This window comes from Corvus cornix, chromosome 6, assembly GCF_000738735.6.
Source record: "Corvus cornix cornix isolate S_Up_H32 chromosome 6, ASM73873v5, whole genome shotgun sequence".
Classification (NCBI taxonomy): Eukaryota; Metazoa; Chordata; class Aves; order Passeriformes; family Corvidae; genus Corvus; species Corvus cornix.
Window position 1 is genome coordinate 4666663 of NC_046336.1, and position 16025 is coordinate 4682687.

Sequence of the window (16025 nt, forward strand, 5' to 3'; positions counted from 1 at the left end):
GTTGTATGTGGGTATTAATTGGAGAGGGCAATAAAGAGTGCTGGCAGGTGAAAACCCTCCTCTTGATCTCCCTGTACTTGTCTCTAATGCTATTAAGCATAGAGAATCAAAATAATTAATTAAGGTGGCATTTCTGTGGTCAAAGGGAGAGCTTTGCTTTGGCTCCCAGCTCCCCACAGCTGCTCAGCTGCCACATGAGCAGGCATTTCTGTGCAGTGCATATGTGGCACTCTGTGCTCCTGGCGACAGAGAATAGGGGTTTATTTTGGAAACTGCTAATGGCTTTGTTTGCACATTTATTCCCTTTGCTGAGAGAGGCTGCAGACTGTTTCTGTGACCTTTTGTGTTTCTGTGATAAGAAGCTGTTTTGGGGGAAAGCAGATCTGATGCTTTTGGGCACCTAGGAGCCTTTGGAAAGGCCTCCAAACCATCCACGCCGAGGGAGGCAGGATGCTGATTGCAGCTGGAATCCATAGCTGGGCAATGCTTACTCAGGTAAATATTCTGAATATAGGTGTAGGAATTTAGAAGGAAAGAGGTTAATATATGTGCTTCTGCAAGGTACTGGGTTGCTGGTTTTGAGAGTTCAGTTCTGGAGGCATCTCCAGCCATGCCAGGGCTACTTCCAGTTTATTTCCTGTAGAGCAGAGGGATGTACATGGAGGGGAATGTGCCTTCCTTCCATCTTCACTCAGGAACCCTGCAAAGCTGTCAGACACCAGCTGAAAAGGGGCTTTTGGTTCCTAAAAAGGGAAATTGCAAACCACCCTGAAGGCAGACCACCTCTTAAATATAGCTGCACAATAATTCAAGTTTAAATGTTAATTTTTATATAAGAAGCAAACTATAAATTGTTCTTGCTTTTATTTTGGTACCGGAGCTGCAAACGACAAGGCATGTCATATTGCCTTTATAAATTACCCCCAAAATTGGCACTAATTTACTTTCAAATTTTGGTAACATTGGCTTCCATATATGTTTCCAGTTTCTAGTAGTAAGAAAAGACTACTTACACGAATCATAATTTGTGATGGGGAAAACTGAATTTTGAAGATATCCATGCTGAAAGTACTATGTGCTTTTTTTTATTATTATTATTATTATTATTATTATTATTATTATTTCTTGGTTAAACAAGTAGCTTGGAACTGGTCATTTAAAAAAGAAAAACAATGCTGGTTGTTTTTTCAGTGGCCTTTTCAGCTCGTGCATGTAATCATATACAAAATGAGGCATATTTCCATAGCTGCCATTCTGGAGTGAGCAAAGCTTGTTATTAGCTTGTCTAGCCTGGTTTGTTTGATTTGAACTGCAGTCAGGGGATGAGTGCATGCTTGACAATTCTTCTGCACTAAAATGTCTAAAGCAATGCCAGCCTGGGCTCCATTATGGGAAATGAGTAAAATCCATTCAGTATGTTCATGAGCAACTATTCTAACTTTTAATATACTTACAAAGTATACAACCACTTCTGGGCTGCTTATGCAGCCAAATGTTTTTGATGTTTAAAAGAAAAAAACAACTAGTGTAGGTTTTCTTAGATATGGAAAAAGTACCAGCAAAATCCTTATTTGTTTTATGTGGCTGAGCCTGTTTATATTGCCCATGCTGGGGATTATATGCCCTTAAACAGGAGAGGAATCTTGTCTACAGCTGTTGTGGGGCGCCTTTATTATAAAAGATGACACAGAAAAAAGTGAAGAACTTTCTTAATCAGTGTCTTAGTAATGAGAATAGAAGACAGATCTGTGATTTTAGCCCAGTTCCTTGAGCCCTGGAAGTACTTTAAGTACATCCATGACCTGATCCCTGTTGAACAAATAAAGTCAGTATATCTTTGAGGTTATTAGTTTCAATGGGGCTTACACGTGTGTTCAATAACTATGTACAATAAAAACTCTGCTGAATTCAGGCTCCAGGTTTGCTTTTCAGGTCCTGAACAATGGCATTTGTCCAGCTTGTCCTGAGACCTACAGATAAAACCACTGTGGGTGTTCAAAGTAGTGTTCTTCAGGCTCAAAAGTGTTAAAGAAATAGACAAAGTGTGTTTCTCCCTCTTGGATTCCCTGGAGATGTCTGATTTGGGTGATGGTTTGCCTTGCTGGTGCATCTGAGCACATCAAACCAAGGTATGGTGTTAGTGAAAAAATCTCTGGCTTCTCTTTTACAGCAAAAGACCTTCCCACCAAGGATGTTGTATTTGCAGCTCTCTGTCCAGGCTTCAGTAGGAAGTGGCATTTCACTGAGGTGGCTCACAAGCCACCAGCTGGCTGAGGGAGTCTGCCTAAAATGGGAGAGGGCTAATATCATGCTGGAAATGTGAACTCTCTCTCTCCTTAACATCCTTGGAAATCACTGAAGGGGACATGAGAACACAGCAGATGCCCAAGACCAGAGCAGCTATTCCAATGCTTCTGATGCTACTGATGCCCTACCCTGAGGGCTTGGCAGGTGGCTGATGTGGCAGAGCATTTTCTCTTTGTTTCTTCTTTCCCCACTTATGCAAATGCAGAGGACAGACAAGGGGGATAAAGGGGAAGGAAGTCTAATACATCCTCCAATTCCTCTGCTCGGTGGCTAGCAAAATCTAAACTCTCTGATAAAAACTTTTGAGTTGTGGCTTGGAGAGTAGATGCTATGGATCAATATCATCATCCCAGAATTTAGACATCATTAGGGTTGGAAAAAGCCTCAAAGGTCAGTGAGTCCAACCATTAACCCAGCATGGCCAAGGCCACCACTAACCTATGTCCCCATGTGCCACATCCACACATTTTTTTAAATCTTCCGGGGATGATCACTCCACCACTGCTCTGGGCAATCTTCTCCAATGCTTGATGACCCTTTCAACGAAGAAACTTTTCCTAATATCCAGTCTAACCTCCTCTGACACAAACCTTTCCTCTTGTCCTGTTGCTTGTTACTTGGGAGAAGGGACGAATCCGCAGGGATACCCATTGCTTTAGATATTGCTGTGCAAGTTCCAGGCATCTTTTTTAATTAGTGGCATTATTTATGTATCTTTAAGTATGCTCAAACCTCTATTTTTTTTTCTTTTGCCACAGCAATTAGTTAACCAGCCTAAAGGCTGATATAAATGGCAGTGAGTATGACCAGGTATCAGTGTGCAGAAGTGGCCTCTACCACACACCTTCATGCTGGCTCTGCTGGAAAGTGTCAGGGCTCCTTCCCACAAGATCTGTCTGAACAGGAGGCATCCAGGCTTTCCTTTTTCCAGCAGCAGCAGGAAGCGGTTTCAGAGTTCCTCCTTTGGGTTTGTGCCACCCAAATGTGGATATTTTTTTGGTAAATAGAGCATGCATGCAGCCTGCTTGACCTCAGTAAATACAGCGTGAGCGTGTGTGTAAACTTGAGGCCAGCGCACAGTTGGTGACTTGGAGAGGCTGCTCTGGCAGCAGGGAGCTGCCATCAATCACAACCTGCTTTTAGGGTGTCAGGCCTTGCAAGCAGAGCAGGCTCTGTTAGTCAGTAAAAACTCCAGATGAGGAGGAGCATCCTGGTGACAAAGCAGCAGTGCTGTATGATGTAATTCATCTCTGGTACTGTACTGTGTGCACAGGAAGGAAAATCCATGCCTTTCCCCCAATTAGTGACTGTCAGGTTTTTCCTGCTGGCTGGCAGCTGTCACTTGAATCTTCCTAAGTAACTAGATTGAGTCCCAAATAGTCCCAAACTGCCCCCTGGTCAGTTTGTTCGGGAGAAGAGACTGAGCCCTCCATTCACAAACTCTCTAAATTTGTGTTTCCTTCATGAAATCCCTTCTTTGGGATGTCTGTGATGTCTTTAAACTGTCTGTCTCCAAATCTTCATATAAAGGTCAAGGTTAGCACCTGGTAGTCATTGTTTTCCTTAACACTTCACATCAGACAGTGTAACTAACATTTTACTATTTATTGTTTTGCTGTCTGGGGGAAACTTGATTAATTTTTTTTTTGCTGAAGATTAGCCCAGTCACCCAAACCAGGCATTATTGTGATGGTTCCTGCCAGAACATTTTCAGCAGTGACCCAGTAGTGTTAAAGATGGAGATGAAGCAAGACAATATGGCTCCAACAAAGTTAATTGGAAAAACTCCCATGAACTTCAGCAGAATCAGGATTTAATTCCTGCTATTGTGCAGTTAAGAAAAGCTACATGAGAGAGAAGTCTTTAAAAAAATTATTAGAGAACAGTTGTGATCTTGCATGTCAAATGTATTTAATTAGAAGAATTTTTCCAGTATCTCTAGAGATTTAGGGACATGCACTGGGACCTTTTCTGTTTGGAAAATACTTTGCCCATTGTGGGCACTAGGAGAGGAAAAAAATTGAAATAATCTGTATCCAATTGCAGTTGGAAATGTAATACAATGGGATAGGGCTGAGACCCACAGGGAAGCAGTGGCAGCACTCCCACTGACCTTAATGGGAGCTGGACCACATCCCACACAGCCTCGGAGACATTTGTGGGGGGAAAAAATTTCTACTGCAAGGCTGAAAGATGAGAATGAAGAAACGCATGGATTTCAAAACTCCGTGGCTCAAGCGGGGCCAGAGCCAGAACCTGCTGAAGCAAACACAGAGTCAACGGTCAGGCAGCCTTGGTTTGACTCCTGTTGGCTCTTGTGTTTTGCAGAAAGTTTTGTAGGTTTGTTTGTTCCTACTCTTAGAAAATACCTGTTAATCAGCAGATAATGCTCATTAGCAACTCCTTTGTATAACTGATACACTGGGTTTTACCCAAAATCACAGGAGAGAGGTTATCTGTGTGTTTTCACTAATGAAGTGAAAGGGGACTGGTGACCTTCACTCTCAGCAGTTCGCTTTGAGAGGGGGATGTCTCCTATGGGTTCACCTGTGGGCAAGGGCTGGGGAAAAGCTGGCAAAAAGGGGTCTTATAGTGGTGGGGTTTCTATTGCTGCAAGGTGAGGCAGACCATGCTGCTGTCTTGCTGGCTTTGAAGATAGCAGAAAAATGATGAGGAGGTAAAATTTGCTAGAGGTAAAATATTTTTTGGGTTTGAAATGCAGCTGAGGAAAGGTTTAATGGTGAAAAGGCATTTCCTTCATGTAGAGGAAAAGGAACACCCAAAGGACTGCAGAAAGAGAGTGAAAATACTTTCAACTTCAACAGGGCCAGCAAAGGCCAGAGAGCCCCCAAGCTTCTCTTGCTTCCTTGCCATTTTGTGAATTTATGGAAAGAGATCTCCACCGTGGATCAGTTCACAGCAATCCGGTGTCTGATGCACAAGTGTGGGAGCTAAAGACAGGGCAAACACAAAGCCTCTCCTGGGTACCAGGACAAGCTTTGCTCTGTGTCTCTCCAAGTGCATCAGTTCTCCAAACCACACAGAAAAGTTTCCAGAACTTTCAACAAAGCAGGGCTCACCAGCTTCATAGGGAATTAAGAGGGTCCTCCCCCTCAAAGAGCTCTTAGAGAGGCAACATGCAGAAGAAGCCCAGCTCCCTAGCAAAGGGCTGCCTGTGCTTCCAGAAGAACTTGCTAGAAGCCACAGTGCATCTTGGAAGGAGCGGGGATCATATTTCAGCCCTGGATTTTAGGCACACGTTGTGACAGCCCGCGGCAGACATGCCAGGAACTTCATTCCGTAAATCACATTTCTTGCAAAGGAGGCCTCTGTGCTCAGTAGTAGTAGCATTTGTTTCTTCTTTTTCTTGGCTGCTTTGCTTGGAAGTAGTGTAAAGACTTAACCCTGGTGAGAAGGACCTGCAGAGAAATAATGGAGTATGTGAGAGCTCCGGCTTTTGCCTTGTTAAATGAAACTCCGTCTATATAAACACCCTTGAAAAAACCCACTGGTAATGCTGCAAACATGGGATTCAGCAGTGGGCTGTTTTCATTTAGCCTTTTGGCAGCATTTTTAACAAGAATATGTTTTTTTGTGACTTTCAAACCAGACACATCATCTTGGATGAACTATAATGGTAATAAAAGCATTGCAAATATCTCTATTTCTAACCCAGGTTTTGCTGGAAACATCTTACTGCTCAGAGGAGAAATAGAGCCTTCGTGTACTGAGTGCAACTTGCTTAGAAGTGAGTACTAAAAGCATATTCCTGTGTTTACTCACACCCCAGCTTTACTTTTAGTGTTTTTTGGTTTGTTCAGTATCAACCCCCTTGTTAAGGGTGGCTTTTACTTTCATCCAGCCGTGCTGCAGAAACTTCAGAAGCTGCTGACCTGATGTACTTTGCCGTTTCCCTCTGAAGCGTGTGATGTGTTTAATGCAACAGTGTTTTGTATACACAAAGGCTATCATCACCCCAAATTACCTGTTTGTAGACAAATGTTTCCTCAGTCAGCTGCTATGGGGTGAGGAAGATCTCTGCTGTCAGCTAAGAAGAGGCCTCAGTCTGGAGTGAGGTCTGCTTTGAACATTTCTGAATAAATATTTTGCAAAGAAATGTATATATGGAGACATGGTGTTTAGCTTGATTATAGTGGTGACCCTAAAAAATGTAGAAAATGGTAGTGGAGATAGTCATCATAAAAAGGGTTTAATTAGCAAAGCACCCATTGATCTGTAGAGCAGACATTAGCAGCTGCTGTTCAAAGCTCCTGCCTCCACCGGAGATGCTGAACCCCATCATCAGCTCATCATACTCGTCCTCTGAGTATCCAGAGTCAGCCTAAGATTAAGCAGGAATTTTCCCTCTCTACTATCTAAAAAGTTACTCCAGAATCTCTCTCAATATCTCAAAACTTGCTAACTTCCATGTGTTCTGCATTTTCTCATCATTGCCAGCTGGTAAAGTTTGGCATAACTGTCACTGTTAATCCTGAGCAGCACAACTCTATTCGTTGTACCAGTGAATTCAGTCTTTTTTGTAATTCTTGTCTGCTCTAATCCCATTCTCCCTGAACAGAAATTTCTATCCTCCTCTGTTTGACAGTCCTTTCCAATCTTATGCTATCAACAAAATTCAGTGTGCTCCTATTTCCTGTGCCAAGACTATTAATGAAATATCTAATATTAATCTAATATCTAGTATTAGTATTAATCTAGTTCTCTAAGAACCTAAAACTCAGTGTCCAGGAACTCTCCTCTTCAACCCTCTCTATGCTGGTGTCCTCTCTTTCAGTTTGAGATGACACTTCCAGCTTCCCTAAGAAGTTCCCTCTGGCTCTCTGCTGGAAGAGTTCTTGGAAATGCTGGGCTCTGTCTATTCTTTTGCTCAAAAGTAGGGTGAAGACGAAGAAGTACATTTCTTTAAAATGTACTGGTCATAGAATCACAGAATGGTTTGGGTTGGAAAGGACCTTAGAGCTCATCTAGATTCTGCTATCCCAGGTTGCTTCAAGCCCTGTCCAGCCTGGCCTTGAACTCCCAGGGATGGGGCAGCCACAGCTTCTCTGGGCAGCCCGTGTTGGGGCCTCACCACCCTCACAGTAAATACTCTCTTGCTAATATCTCATCTAAACCTGCCCTCTGTCAATTTGAAGCCATTCCCTCTTGTCTTGTCACTACATGCCCTTTAAAAAAAAAAAATACAGCCAGCAGAACTCTTGAAGTTTCAGCTGTCTCTGAGCCAAAACACATCTTAATAATAAAAAGTTGAGTGAGAAAATGAACTGTCCCTTCTGCAAAATCTCTGGGTTTATAAGAATGATAGGTAAAGGGTTGTTTATCACCAAGAGCCCCCAGTACCTCACTGCTTTGCCTGAACCATTCCTGCTGTCCATGAAGGTATAGATTTGGTGTGTTATCACACTGCTGCTGTTTACCTGTGCAGTTTAATTCCTTTAAGATGTGGCCTCTGCACTGAGGAGGTTCCCCTGCTTTGGAGCAGAGCTTCCTCTGGGAACGCCGATGGCAGCTGCAATGCCACCACCATTGACCACAGCAGAAATCATCGCCTCCAAACACGTTCACCACGTGGAAAACCAGAGGCCTTGCTGTGCCTGTGGGGTTTGCTCTTTCACCTCTGTCCTTCGCCCAGCACAGTGACCATCAGTGAACCACAGCCCCCTGGGGGGTGTTTGAGCCCCACCACACGAGGAAAGAGCAAGGCAGCAGCGCCGTTGTTGCGCAGGTCATCCTTCCAGCCCATGTGGTTGTCCAGGAGGCAGGCAGGGACTTAACTTTGTGCTCTGCCATCGCTTGGAGTTGCAAGCCAGCCTCTGAGGAGGAGCACGGCCCACGCGCCGGAGCCGTCAAGCTGCAACACGCCGGAGCCGCCGCAGCGCTCCCGGGACGGCTTCGCCTCACCCGTGCTGCTCCTCCTGCAGCCTCCGACAGGCCAGTGGAAAATAACAATCAGGTGCTGCATTTTTTGCCTTCAAAGCTCCCGTGCCAAACACAATACAGATTCCCTGTGCTGTGAGGTGCAGACAGGCACAGGAGCAGCCCACTCGCAGTGCGTTCTGCTGGTTTGTGACCCCGCAGCCCAGGGCTTTTTGCACTTTGGGGATGTGGGGTCAGCAGCAGCCACAGCCATGCCAGGCCATGGTGCTTTAGGTCTGTGTTGATATTGCCATTTCATAGAGTCAGAGAATATCCTGAGTTGGAAGGGACCTGTCAGGGTCATCCAGTCCAACTCCTGGCCCTGTGTAGGACATCCCAAGCATCCCACCCTGTGCCCAAGAGTATTGCCCAAACATCCTCCTGAGCTCTGTCAGGCTTGATGCTGTGACCACTGCTCCTGCTCCAGTGCTCAACCACCCTGTGGGTGAAAAACCTTTTCCTGATACCCAACCTAAACCTTTATATAAATATATAATTTTAATTACATTTGATGCAGTGCTGTCCCTGCTGTTGGTGCATGCTGAAAGTGCAACTGACCAGGCTTTTATTTTCTTTCAAACATTTAATTGGTCTAAATAAAAGATGGGATAATTGACACTGATTTAAGTTACTCAGGAAATTCCTCTAAATGCAGTAAATTTACACAGTTTACTGGCTATTGCGTGCAATCTCTCCCTGACAGCATGAGCATCACCCCACGCCCCTCTGTGTGACAAACCATTGGTGCAAAAGGGTTCTGGTGTGGGGAAAGGGCAATGAAGTAAAATTATAATGAGGTTTTGTGGCTGAAAGCTGAAGCTGAAGAATTCAGACCAGCAATAAGGTGTGCATTCTTGGCCAGTGGGGAATTTAATATCTGAAACAATTTGCCTAGGGATATGACGAATTCTCTCTTTGAAAACTTAAATTAAGATGGGGTTATTTTTTTCTAAACAATCTGGTTCAACCAGAAGTTATGGTCTTAATGCTGGAGGTTCTGGTAGCAAGTATCTGACCCAGGCGATGCAGGAGTTCAGACGAGATGCTGCAAGTCTCCACTTGGGTGAAATAAAATGTTTTAAATGCTGTACTAAAGCATTGCTTGCCTTCATGCTTTAAGTCTTATCTCAGTCTCCCCTGCATGAAGAAGTGGGGGAAAGTGAGAACAAATGGCATTTTCTGAATTTTTCTGTGATGTACTTTTACTTCTGTATCTATTCCTCCAATAATTTCTCACTGACATTAAATATGACTTGGCTTAAAGGGAATTGTCTCACCTTTACAGAGCCTCCTGATCCCTTTTCTTGTCCTGGGGAATGGGTTACTGCTTGCCAGTGCTAAGGGATAATTCACCAGGAAACACCCCAGGCCAAGCAATGAACTGCACAGCACAGCAGCCCTCTTTCTACTCATTTTCCTGCAAAAACAATCCTTGTGTGCTTAGATATTTAAGGAATGCAAAATACAGTGGTGGTAGTGACTTTTGGAGCTATAAAGTATATTTTCCTTCTCTTCCCTTAGCATGCAAAAGCCCCTATGGTGGGCACAGACCTCCCTGGCTGGAGCAGGATTTCTCCTTCTCCTCCTGGCCCTTGTAGAGGAGCTGTGGTTGAGCTGCAGGGACATCCAAACCACTGCTGCGTGCCCAAGTGGCTCCTGAATCCATGAGCCCCTGCAGATGAGCTGGGGAGAGTATGGGCATGGAAATACTTGCTGCATCCCTGGGAATACCTGGGCTGGCAGGAGCTGACAGGGCTGTCACCACAGAGGTGCTGAACAGTCAGCAACAGGATTTTGATGAGAAGAGAAAAAAAAGGCAAGTAAGAAGAGGACCTTTGATACAATCCCATAGAAACCACCCCTACAACCCAAGAGTACCCTACGAACTCTCCCAGCATTGTATAAATCTACTAAATTAATCCAGTGTTCATGATCTAGATGAACCCTTGTACTCATTTCAGCTGTTTCTGTACAAGGACCTCGAAGGAAAATTAAGATAAAGGCCTATATGTGAGGTCTAGTTGACTTTTCCCTGTCTCTGTGCTAATGGTGAAGGAATGCCTACAGGGGATGCCAAATTTTATTGTGATGTCTGTGAATAATAAGTCTTCTCTTAATACTCTGGAATTAGTAGGTAAACAAGAAAGTGCTTTTTGGGGACGTGGATGCAGTGATTCCAGTATTTCCCATGACTTTATGCTTAGATTTATTCATCAGTGGGTTTGATGAATCCTCAGACCATGTCTCCACAATGACATCAGTCAGACTCCCTCCCTTGTGCTTTAGGAGTTCATTCTATTAAATGTTGTTGGGTTTTTTAAGCTGTGAGCAGAACAGGGCTAGAGGAGAACTGAAATACCAATTTACTTCTTGTGAAGGTCTTGTGAAAAGCAGGCAATATCCAAGGGATAAAAATACTGGAAAATTATTCTTTCATTTGTCAGCATGCCAAAGCCAGGATCCATCCTTTTGCCAATGCTAAATGATTCTTCATTGTGTACAACACAGCTTCACAAATTATTGCTTTTTCAACCTTACTGCCCAATAGTTATTGAAATGAACAGAAAAATTCAGGCTTTCATTTAGAAAGTGGCTCGCTTTGGGGAAACAAATTTATTTACCGGCAAGAGTTTTACTTTTTGAAGCAAAACCAATACTTTGCTGAAGAGTGTTTGGAGGAAAATGGCATATGTTTATCTCCCTGTGTTTACTGAAAATAGACAGAAAAACCCTCCTTACAGAGGTTCTCTTTACTGGCAATGAGGCACAGACCTGAAAAGCTCTGGTGGGTTGCAAGCTGGCAGCTGTGAGAATTCCTATGTTCTGCTGCCTTCATGGCTTTCATCAGCAGAGATGCACAGGGTGGCATTTTAAGATTGTAGCTAACCAGGAGAGTGGGAATAATACCCTCCAGATAGGCAGGGAGATGAGATTTATACGAGGAATTTCAAAGCATGCAATTGAGGACTACGTGTAGGTAAATTTTGCTGTGCAGATGTTTCTTTATTGGCCTGAGACACACACACTTTACAATGCTTTGTGTTTGGCCAGTAAATTATTTAATGGAACAAACAGTTAATCTTCAGTCCCAGCCTTGACTCTGGCTCTGCTCTTCAAGCTTAACTCCAGAGCAAATGTTTCTGCTGACAAATTTACAGTGATTTTTCATGTTGTTGGCATGGTCTGGCACATTTCTTCAAGGAAAATAAATCTTGATATCAAATAGGGAATATTCACCTAGGAGGAACTGAGTAAAGGTTGGCTATTGGTTATTTGGGTGTACTTTCCTTTGGGGGAAGAAACTCATCCTTCTGTTTAACTCTTGAAAGATGTTATTGACTTTAAATAAAAAGAAAAAAACATTGAGAGTACACTGCAATCTCCTGACAAATATGTAAAATCCTGTCTGTTTGTATTCACAGAGCAGAGCTGGAACCAATGAATAAAGACCATCAGTAAACTTCCAGTAGATGAGGCAATGTGCAATGGCCCAGCATGGATGGGGATGAGCTTTTTAGCAGGGCTGGTTGTGAGCAGAAAAGGGGGGGGTGGTTTTAAACTAAAAGAAGGTTGATATAAGAAAGAATTTTTTTACAGTGAGTGTGTGAAACACTGGCACAGGTAGCCCAGAGAAGCTGCCCCATCCCTGGAAGTGTCCAAGGCCAGGCTGGTTGGAGTTGGAGCAACCTGGGATAGTGGAAGGCGTCCCTGCCTAAGGCTGGGTGTTGGAATGAAATGATCTTTAATAACCCTTCCAACCCAAACTATTTTAGAACTCTATAATTCTATAAAGAATAAAAGGAGATGTGGCCCTGGGGTGCTCTGTAGCAATAATAAATCCAATAATGCATTTCTAGAACTGCACAGTTGTATAACTGAGCCTTACCCCAGCACAGTGACACCCTGGATAGAAAAATGCTCTTAGGAAGATTCATCATATGGCAGTGGTACCCAGCCCTCACATGGAAATAATTTCCACTGCTTATCTACAAGCTCTTCAGCAGTGTTGGGTGAACTGAAGTCAAATATTACACTTTAAAAGACAATTACGTGTCTTTCACTTCCTCAAGTCCCTCTAAAGCCAAATAGTGCTATCTAATCTAAACCACCCCAGCTCTTCTCCATTCCCTCAGACACATGCTGTGCATTACATTTCTGCAGAAATCCACTGCAGTCTGTTTCAGCAATCCCTTTGAAGTCCTTGGAAGCTTATCTTTACTTCAGCAAGCACGGGTGTGTCTCGTGGCCAGCTTGCAGGTGACCATAAAGCAGAAATTTATCCCAGAAGCTACAGGTGGCTCTCTGGGGATTTTTTTTCTCTGACTATCAAGAAATCCCCAGAAGTTACCCCAGAATAAAGGACTTCTGAGGCTGTCAAGTGCTGCTGAGTGTGAGTGGGACTGTAGCGTGGGACACATCACAGTGCCTTCTGGGCATGGCCCACCGGGACTTAAACAAAAACTTTCAAGAAAAACTGAAAATGGTCACAGCTGCCTCGTGACAAAACCGAGCAGGACAAACAAAGTGGGGGTGGCAGGAGGCATCTGCCTGTGTCCCCTCCAAACTCCTTCAAATCCCCCAGGTGCACCCACCAGCATCAGCCTTTCCCTGCCCAGCTACAACCCAACTCTCCAGAGGGTGTACACACCCCACTCCCCCTGCTCCATCACCATTCTCACCCCCTTTCCTAGTAACCACAAATGCTTTCCCTAAAAAAAGCTGGAAAATGGTTTTAATGCCACAGGAGAAAAGAACAAAAAAAAAATCTGACATTAATCCAGAGATGAAAATGGCTGAGCAAGTATTTATGTTGATTTAGGGCTGTTCTTGTTACATTCTTGAAACTACTGAGGTTATCTTGTAATCCATCTGAATTGCAGCTTGCGGCATTTTGAGCTAATTTTCAATTGTGCTGCATTTAACTATTCTGTACCTCCTTCTGCCTCCCAGTATTTGTGGAAAAACCCTCATCAGACTTAGGAAACCCAAGGCTAGAACCTCCGAGGTGTCTTGGCATCAGAAAACGGAGAGCATTCCTTAAAAAGAGAAATTTCGGGGTCTGATGAGATTTTGGACTCTGCTAAGAGGCGACACTTTTGCAGGGCTGGGTTTTGGCTGGAGAAGGGTTCCCTGAGCAGCTCCCTTTCTGTTTATTTTCTGAGTGTTTTGAGTGAATGCACGTCTCCACAGATGTTTAGAGAGCAGCAGCACTGGAGATGAGGTTTATTTATTCACAAGATATGTACCATGCAAACAGCTGTGCACTGCTTCTCCTCACTGCTCTGTTGATGAGATTCAGCTCCCAGCCCACAGATCTGGCTGGGAGAGACAGCACAGCCCCCAGGAGTGGGGTCTGCAGTGCCTGGAGGCTCCTGCCTCTCCTCCAGCATCAGGCCATTGGGCTTATCCCTTCCTGGAGCTGGAGCTCTGTACTGCAGGCTGGAAAGTGAGAGGGAAACTGGCCATGACTCAGCACTCACAGGGTGCCCAGGGAAGCTGTGGCTGCCCCTGGATCCCTGGAAGTGCTCAAGGCCAGGCTGGACAGGGTTTGGAGCAACCTGGGATAGTGGAAGGTGTCCACAGCAGGGGGAGTTGGACTAGCTGACCTTTAAAGGTTCTTCCAAGTCAAACCATTCCATGATTCTAAACGGACACATGGATTTTGGAAGACTTTTTCCCTCTGGTGAAGTTAATTCCCTTCTCCTACCATTCTCTGTATTGAGAGAAGAGCTCCAAATGGACGGCAAATTTGTCAGAATTTTGGATGCAAGGGCATTAGGAGGTATTTTCTACTGGGCCAGTTTGGTGATCATCTCAGCATCCAAGAAAAGGAAGCCCCAGTACTAAACCTGGCATTTAACATATCCAATGACCAGACAGATTTTCCTAGAGTACAAAGCAACTCGATGTCTCCAAGCATATGGGATCACAGCATGATTTTCCTCTGGGGTCTTCTGCAAGTCACTCCCTGAGGAAAGTGGGGGTTAAGCCCATTTTTCACACGCCTCTGGAAAAAGGTCCTGGTCTGCTCCTTACCCCTTAAACCATCAGAAACCCAGGGATTTGGGGCAGGGTATGTGCAGAGAAACCTTGTATTTCCACATCACGTCCTGGTTCGTGACAGTTTCAGTGAGAGCACCATATGAGTGCCTTCCTTTCCTCCTTCAGCTCCTTTTCCCTTTTGTCCTTTCTCCTGACCCCTGGGCACCCCTGTGGCATGGAAAGAGACCCATTGCTTGCAGTCCCTGCTGTCTGTTTGTTTGCAGAGACAGGGTTACACCCGCATTACTACCTATCTGTAAATGATGTTTTTCCTGTTGAGCACAAGTACAAATGCAGCTCCTTCGCTTTTAGCTCAATTTTTCACCACTTGCTCCTCACATCCCCCTCCTCCCCCCCCCCTTTGTTGTACTCTGGCGATCGCAGCAGTTTCTGTTTAAAATGTTTCAGTTTCTCTGTTTTCTAGAATTAACCAGGAGCTTGTTGCTACATGTGGAGCAGGGTGGGACTGCTGATTCTTTTTTTTTTTTCCTTCCCTCAGAAAGTAGATTGCTGAATGTAAGGCTGCAGGGAATAAAATTTACAGGAGAGAAATTGCCTTGTATGTGTTTAAGGCAGAGCTACCTTGCTGGCCAACACAGGATTTCACCCTTTGCATGCCATGAAAAACTATTTTTAGTGCTAATGCCTTCTGTAGATCTGGGATCAATGTTTCTCCAGTTCCTGAGTCCTTACTACTCTTTTCTTGTCCTCTGTGGCAAAAATTAAATTTGTTGCTTTCAGATCCATTGCTGAATTGCTCTGATTGGCATGTAGCGAGGCTGAAAAACTGGATCCCCATTTAAATTCTCCTTTTTTGACAGATTTTTGAGATTTGTCATTGTCACCAATCAACAGTACAGCCCTTTTCAAAGGACCTCCAAAATTTTGGGACCCATCCAGCCTGGGAAGGTAGGGAGAGGCCATTTGTTGTGAGACCCCTGTGGGGGACACCCGTGGGACAGGGCTGGCTCTCCAAGGCTCTCTTTGGCAAATTAAAGGAGCACCAGGATTAAAAACCAGCAAAACCATTGCTGCACATCCACACAGAGCTGTTGTATTCCTCCCACTAGAGGACAGCAGCTGGTGCACGCAGCCACCAGCAGCATTTCACGGCAGAAGCAAGAATAAAACAGCCCTACCCTTCCTGTAGAAACTTGTTCCTTTCTAGTGGTTTTCACATAATGAATCCCAGTGAATATTTAACTAAGCCTCCCCTGTAATCAAGTTGCTGGCCTCTTTACTTGTACCCACAGAGCAAAACATTTCCTGACCCACTGTGTTCAGCAGTCCTGGGAGTCTCCAGCAGGATCTCTGCTCAGTTGGCATCAGGGGAGCAGCATGAGGGTTGTTGGGTGTTTCTCATCCAGCAATCACCAATACAACCTTTGTAATCCTTTAAGAGATGGAATCTGACCTCAGCTTGGCTATCGAAATCAAAAGCAGGACTTCAAGCCCTGAATTATGGCTGTGTGTTTATACATATATGAATATTCATTCATATGCATGTGAATATTCAGTAATGCAAGTCTGGATTTCATGCAAAGCAAGCTTCCCTGCAACCCTTTATTTAAAACAGAAAAGAATGAAGGAGAAAAGGGTGTTTCTGTGGCTGTGGGAGCAGGGAAAAAGGACAGTTTGGGTCTGTGTGTAGGAAACCTTTCTATGACTTCAGTTTAAGGAACTCCCCATGCTTGTATCAAATTGTCTTTGGGCTTCATCTGCCTGACCATTACCTTTTC